We start from the raw sequence: 8,165 nt of genomic DNA, 5'->3' as shown, positions 1-8,165 counted from the left end.
AGTAAGGAACAGATGACAAAATCAGATTCAACGACTCCGTTTGTTACGGAAAACAAGTTGTTTTATTTATTGGTTTATAACTGGGAGCTCTGGGACCTTTTCTGATAATAGGCTTCAGCAGCTGAGTCACAGCGTGCGCAGGATTAGTCACATCACAGAAGTGTCCCAAGGTTGCATTTCCATCGGTGTATTTACCTGGTATATATTCTTTTTTTTTTTCTCTAAGTGGAAAATCTCTGAAGTTGTGTGCTTCAGGACCTTCTGGCTGTGTCCCTGCCCAGGGCACAAGGCGCTCCATCCGCTGGTGCCGCGGGACCACGAGGCTGGGTCAGGCCGTGACAGCAGCGAGGAGGAAGGCGACGGCTGCTGGATGCGGGGAGAAGAAGAGAGGGCTCACAGCTCGCACAGCAACATATGCTATGTGGGCCACGGCAGAGCAGTGCATGCGTCACGCTGACTTGAGGCTATTTTAGGCAGTGATGGGTAAACTAAACGACTTAGATGAGCAACCGAGCACCCTCCTTTCACTCTGTGCTCTGGATGATGAGTCCGAGGGTGCTGCAGGAGGTACGCGTGCTCCCCTCTGCCCTGTGATCTTCCCTCTCTGCAAATGTGGAATAAGGATGAAATGGAAGCAACTTTTCCTAGGATTGAACAAAATAAAACCCGTATCAATGCCTCAGGCCTCCATGTTTTCATTTACCCTCTCTGTGTAATCCCTAAAACTCTTCTGCCTGGAAGATCTGACCTGGCTAAACCCAGCTCTCCCATGAGAGATGCCAGTTACTGCCTACACCGGCTGACCACATGAACGCCAGGGAGCGTATCTTAGATATTTCACGTACCTTTTACGAAAACCTTGAATGTGGCCCTGTTTAGACATGGATGCCCTTCCACTGGGGCCCACAGCCTTATGCTACCCATATGCTGCTCTCTCAGAGCACTCAGGTCACTGTCTGCCCAAGGAACATCTCGGACACTCGTCTCCCACCAAGTGAACTACAGACACAGTTGAAATTATCTCAGATGGAAGCCTATCTGCATAGCAAAACAGGAAAAGAGAAAACATACAGTAAAAATTACTTAAAACTGCACTTAAAGAACATGTTATTACAGGGACCATCCCCCAATAAACTTGCAATCTGTTAAACAAATTTTCACACCAAAACAAAACATGGTTAGCCAAAGATAGTTTATTCTACAAACGACGGCACGATGGCACTTTGCTGCTCTGTGTTGGCTTTCTCTGCTCACAGCTTCAAGGACAAATACAAACAGCCCACTGAACACAAACAGCTCCACAGACTATTCCCTTTCTTGTGAGGTTAACATGCATTCACTCAGTTTAGTTCCTCCATGGGGTACGGGCTATACATTGATTCGATTTTACATTTCTTCCTGCAGTAGGACCCAAACTCTCATCTGTAGGCTAAACCACCCCTAATTTCCTTCCGTCTATTATTCCATATTCTCCTTCCTCTCTTCCTGTTTCTGTGTTAAGGGTATCGACATGTACTTATGACAAAGTTATCCTCCTTTCTCCTACAAACAAATTGCTTTAGAAGATTCTTAACTGGTCTTATTAGACGCACAGAGTGTTTTGATGCCATGCAGATGGAAATACACTATCTGAAAGCTTGACCAGCTCCAAAAGAGAAGTGGATCAATACCTATTGAACACTCTATACTAACATCACTCATAGTATTAATACAGCTGATGATAGGAATAGTCCACGGAGACTTATCAAGTGATTGCAAAGTTCAAAACCAATAGTGTTTCCCTGTTCAGATCTGTTCAGAAGCGCCAAAGAAATATAGAAAGATTATTTCCCAAGAGGTTTCACTAACAAACCACCACCAACAAAAAGGATTAGCATAGCTGATCTAATATTTCCACCACAGCTCCTGACAACAGCTTCCCCAAGGTTAGCCTTAAAATTGTATTGCAGCCTAATTTACTCTTGTTTTACATCAGTCTGAAGCCATGTCTATATTTTATTGAACCCTGATTGTGTTACTGGTTTTACATATTAGCCAGATTCAATTTTTTAAGATGGCTTCATGGTTTGAAACGCACCATCATCTACTGGTGGGTAGTTTTTAGTGCAGCAGGAAATGGAATTAGGAAAGATCTACTGACTTAATTGAAGACGCCACTAAAAGCATTTGTCAGCTGCGAATATTCTGCCCTCGCGCTTTCTGCAGTGGTCCTGGGGGAGCGTGCTGAGCAAACAGCCATGCTCCCAGCACAAAGCAACTCTACCGCAAGGAAATCTGTGATGTAGACCTGGTCCACGCATCTATATCCGAGCAGGAGGTGCATTTGCTGCAGTCAATATGATTTGGGGATGTGCAGTGATTTTATTATGATAATTCTGCTGTGTTGTGCCTCTTCTCTAGCTCCAAAGGAAACCCAAACTCTGGAAGAAAAACAATATTCAACACCACGAAAGCCTCTGCCTTCTCTGCCTCTGTAATGTATATTTGAATCCCCAAAGTGTCTAAAAAAGAAATTTATTATGAAAACTCGTCTAAATATATGCAAATGAGTATTTCCTATGCTTGCCATTCCGATTTACCAGGTAGTTGCTCTCTTCATTTTATTTCAGTAAAAGGGAAAAGGTGAGCCCAAGTGAATGTCCTATATCTAGAAATACTAACACACGAGTGTCAGTGAAATAAGTCTGCTTAGAAATAACTCTGAAAAGAGGCAGAAGGAAAAAAAAAAAAAAGGAAAAAAAGGTACATTTGAGTTCTGCTACCATGTTTTCTCCCTGTGGCTTAAGACATCACTGTCATGACTCACTCCGGGGATTGGGTTGCTCCCTGGGCGACACGACCTCCTCATACCGGCTTTGTTCCTCATCCTGGTACAGATTGGTCATCCGCTGACACCAAATGAAGAAATTTCCTTATTAGTCATATCTGGATCTATAAAACTAATACCAGAAAATGATGTTCAAACAAGCCCAGTGCTGCTTCAGGTATGCGGCCTTCCGACATTTCCAAGCTGAATAGTTTCATTAGGTGGGGGAGGAAGGGCATAAAGAGAAAAAAAAAAATAAAAAAGTGTTAGATGCAAAACTGTTTTGGGGCTCTAGCTAAAATCTGTGCAGCAGCACTGCTCGCAGGCAGTTTGGATCCACATTTAGCTTTCCATGTTTATTTGCTTGACTGGCAAATCCCAAGGAGATTCTGAGGCTGGTGTTTTAAAAACAAAAAAGATAAAAACACACTGAGCCTTAAAATCCAGGAGGCTCAGTCAGCTCTCAGCTGCACTTTAGCTGATTAGCTGTCCATCCTTAGGCTGTAAATCACTGTGTCTTCCCATGATGCAATTAAAAACTACACACCAGATCACCCCGCCGAACACAGGCACAGGTGTCAGCCTACACATGCTCTTGCCAGCACCTGTCCTGCCCAAGCTCAATACATTTCTGACCTGGTGCAAACCCAAAAACTCTGAGAAAAGCAGGCTGCATCGGAATAGTAAGTGTGATTTTATACCCAGTTGCTTAATGTAAAAGATACAGCAGCAATATCAAACCAGGAATTCGTTACAAATTACATTTCCAGGAGACTTACTCCATTAGCACGGCAGGCTGAGGCGGTAGCAGAGATGCAGGGAACTTTGCAGAAATAAACTTAGGTTTTCTCCAGTGGCAGTATGTTTGCATCAGAGACAGCACTTTGCCCACTGCTGAATGCAATCATCCCCTCTGTCAATCCCAAAATGATTTCCCTTGGAAGAAATCCCAAGAATATAACACGAAATATTATTACTCTAGATAATGCCCGTTATAATGGTCATTGACAACAATTATCTTCATCTTGTTCCCACTGACATTGGTTGCTTTTCATTTTAAGCTCCCTCCCCTGGTAACAGCACTGGGTCCAGTGCCACCCAGCAGCACATTTTACCCTCTCAGCAACTCATGCCAGTGTGCTTGACCAAGAACAGGACAAATGCCCCCCCTAATCAGAACCCATTACCTACCCCTGAGGCAATAAAGTACCAAGCCAAGCTGCAAATCCTCTGACGGCCCTGAAGCTTTGTAACAAAAGGATGTTTATAGCACTTAAGTCAAATAAAATTGCTAAAACCTTGACTATTTTTTTTAAAGCAACCAAACAAAAAGCTCCCATAGGTTTTTAGTCAATACACAGTGAATAACAATTATCCCAGAGCCCAGACATGGTGTTGATACCTTTGTGAAATCAAAAAAAAAAAATTAGTAAGGCTTCCAGATCTCCTACATCTTTGGATACTCCTGGTAACAAGTCATCTTGGTTTCCCCATTATATTAAGATGGATATCAAAGTAGTTTTACATGAAATTTATCATTTAGAGAAATACCAGCCAGTAGCAACCACATCCTCGTCTCCTTCAAGTGACTTACAAATAAGAACATTGAGAAAAGAAGTCTAAGTGTCCATCTGATGTATCTTTGCTCTATTATTAGCCTATAAATAGTGCCATTTGCTTGCCAGGCATCCAAACTGACTTCATTTGGAGACAGCTGCAATGACGTGCGAGACGATTACGGCAAGAGAAATTTCAGTTTCATTTTCAGAGGAAACATCTGTAGGACTTTCAGTTTCCCTCAGCGCTGTGCCAGGTGTAAGACACGAGACAACACTGATCACCAAGAACAGGATGCGAAGCCACATGAAAGCAGTCTCGCTGCTCAAGTTGTGACTAACATGATATGTAGAAGGGAACATTTCACAAGTTCGTTCACGCAGCAGGATGGGTGGCTGCCATATCTCACCGCTATATGCACGCTCCAGAAATTCTCTCACTTCATGAGAATGTGTCTCAAAGTCTGGCAGGAAAATGACGGATGGGAGACTTTGGAAGAGGGATGTGCATATTTTGGATTCTATGCAGGCTGTGCATGTTGTTTATGTTGGTGCAGAAGGCACATGGCTGCATGTGAACTCTGCAGCTACTACAGCACAGCGAGTGTTTCCCAGGGTTCACGTACAGAGGAAAGAGCAAAAATAACCTTACCACAGTCCGTTGCTAGAAATGTTAACTGTGGGCAACCTCTAGGTTCACAGGACAGAAGTAAAACATGTCATGGCAAAGTAGACTTGAACAGACCCTAATTCTGTTCTGATGCTAGATGTTCCCAATCTGCTGCAATGTCAGCAGAACTCACCAGAGTAACTTAAAACACTTCCACCTTTTCTCTTCAGATGAAGTCTTTGCCAAGGACCCCTCAAAATCTGTTTTAAAAAGAGAACTCTTCATTTCCTTGTTGGCTTTCCCTTGATACTCATTGGGACTGTGTCTCAGCATTTTTTAAGTACTAATTTCCATAACACAAGGCAGCCTTATTATATACAGGAGGGCAGAGCAGCAGAGATACCAAGAACCAAAGGTGTCTGAGGGACTAATTAAAGTTCTGATCTCATTAACTTCAGAAGAAGCAGCAAATAAACACTACTCTTGTTATAAATAAATTATCCTGCCTCAAATTCCTTGTTTCTATTTTTGACCACCCCCAAACAACTACCCACGTGTCTTACCCGACACTGATCGCGAGTGGGAGCTGTTGCGGGTCAGGATGCAAGGATTTTTCAGAGCCTAGGAATGTATGACACAGATCCTAAAAGCAAGCTTGCCATGCCCCAGTGGCAGCAACATTACCTCTGGCTGAATCAGAGCTGCTTCGGTCAGTTTCCAGACCCGTGGTGCAATTTGTTTACAAATTGCAAAAAAACTCTAAGTTTACGCACTGAGCTTTCTACTTGCCACACATTGCTGCTTGCTCATTCATGCTGTGTAGACGCTCCTACAGGGGTAACTAAATCCAGATCTTTGTAGCAGCACTCGGCCGCCCTCTCACAAAGCTCACTTTCCCTTCTTTCAGCTCACTTTCCTTCAGAATTCAGGGAAAAGAGATGCAGGACCTGCAAAAACAACACCTTTTTAAATGTTTGTGTTAACTACCCTTCCTTGATTACTGTAAACCCCGTGTTCTGAATGGGAGAGAGGTTAAGAGGAAGAGGATGAAGGCATTTGATGCTGTAATTGAAGACTGCAGCCAAAGGTGTGGGCAGCTCCCTTCAGGGCTGCAGCAGAGGAGCTCAAGGCAGCAACTTTCGCTGCTTCAGGCTCTGCCAGGCCTCCCAGGTGCCTCTGCCTGCTGCTCCATCCCTCAGTCTCTGCTTTCCAAACCCTCTCATCTCATATTTACTGCTCTCATCTGGGCACAGGCAGCCTCAGCAGCAGGCTTCCCAGCACCCTGAGAGGAACCAGCACCTCAGGCTGCCTTGACTCTGCTGAGGCAGACGATGTCCTAATGGACGCAGGCTTTGTCCCTTCATCCCAGTTCTGACCCGTTCCTCTTATCTCCATGATGTCTCACCCTGTCTCTTAATCCTCGTCCAGTTCTGATTCACTTCTCCTCCTCAGACTGAGTCACTGTGCCTTTCTCCCTGATGGAGCATAATGACTGGAATCATTTAGGGCACAGAACGTGTTTGAGCTCCCAATTTCTCTGCGTAGCACCACAACCCCCATCGTGAGCTACTGGGGCTGTGTTCAAGAACCTGCTCACTTATTTAACTTCCCAAACTCCTGTAAGAACGGGTATTTCAAAAACTAATAATTAGGCTAAATTTCAGGAGAGTGGAACAGCAGAAAATACATCCTTAAAGCAAAAAGAACTTCCCCATGAAGTTTCAAGGCCATACTTTAAAACCTCCCAGTGACAGAAGCACCTGCATATTTTAAGCACATGCCTGGTCAAACAGCATCTTTTCTAGAACTTGATTTTATAAATGGAAGCTGCTGAAGATTTCAAACGTCCTGCCAGAACCAAACAGCCAGTGAAGAAAAAAATCAGCCCAAAGAAACAAATTTTCCAGGAGTAACAAAAACAACGGCTCATCACAGCAAACAACACATAATTATATCTATGGACAAACTTATCAGATAGCTGTGATAATGAACCATTTAAAGAAACGACAAACTTTGCTTAGAGGCACAGGTCAACTAAAAGAAAAAGATATTTCTTCAGGAAAACAACTCTCTTAATTAAAGTATTGATAGATATTTCCCTGATGGTTTGATCCAAATGAATGTACCAATGACTCTGAGGCCTGACACGCTGCCCTACTGACAGGGCAAGGCCTGCCAGGCTGGCAGCCCACCAGAAAACCCCCCAAAATGTCTGGTGTCTCCATTTTGGCCTAGATTTGGATTGCAGTTCAGCTTCAGCGACTAGCACAGACTGCTTTGTTTGCAAAAGCCAAATTTTTGCTAGTGACTGGGTCGCTGTGCTGAGCAAAACAATCTGTCCACACAGATGAAGCTGCAAACGAGGGCACTAGCTTTGGGTACAGTTATCGGCTGTGTTACTTGCTGCTGAGCACTCAGCTCGCTCCCCTCCCATCCCACAGTTAAATGTATCAGGATTTAACATGAAGGTGTGCAGAATGGTGCAGATCATGGTGTATTTCTATAATATAACACATATACACGATTCACAAGACTGGCTAGTCCCAGATCTCTTCAAAAATAGCCTCAGATATCTGTTGCTGATAGCTCTAACTGTAAAAATAACGCAGCAGACGGTGGAAAAGAAGCTTAACTTCGGTCCTACAAAAGAAATGTTTCCTGCCTGCCTGGATAAGTGTGCTGGCGATGCAGGTGTCCGTGCAGCAGCACCACCACCTGCTGGACAAGGCAGGCACACCTCCTGGCTTGCCTTGGAGCCCAAAGCAGGGCCAGGGGTCCCAGAGCACTGCACCAGCCCTCGGACACCTTCAGGAGAGCTGAAAGGTTCAGCATTAAGTCACCATTAACCCCATTAAGCTTGGGGAAAGACTAATCCAGGCGCCTTTTCTTCCTCTTACGAAGTTAGGGAAAAAAATTGGATGGCGTTTGTGCTGAAGGATGGTCTTAAGTTCACTTGTCTTAATTTGGCAATAAACTGCACGGAAATTCTACGCATCATAGATGATAAGATGCAATGCTCAAATTCCTTCCTGTAAGAGCATCGGTTGCTTTGTAATAACAATCTAACTGTGGTACAACTGCACTCTGTAAATTAATATTGCTCAGTTCTGTGAATACCCTGCAATACCAAATGACAATGAATTCACAGCTCATAAAAAGGGATTATGAAGACAGAGAGTCCTCCTGGTAGCTC

The sequence above is a fragment of the Anas acuta genome, chromosome 7 (assembly GCF_963932015.1).
Source record: "Anas acuta chromosome 7, bAnaAcu1.1, whole genome shotgun sequence".
In the NCBI taxonomy this organism is placed as follows: domain Eukaryota; kingdom Metazoa; phylum Chordata; class Aves; order Anseriformes; family Anatidae; genus Anas; species Anas acuta.
The sequence above is the reverse complement of the archived record's forward strand: the minus strand, read 5'-3'. Positions refer to the sequence as shown.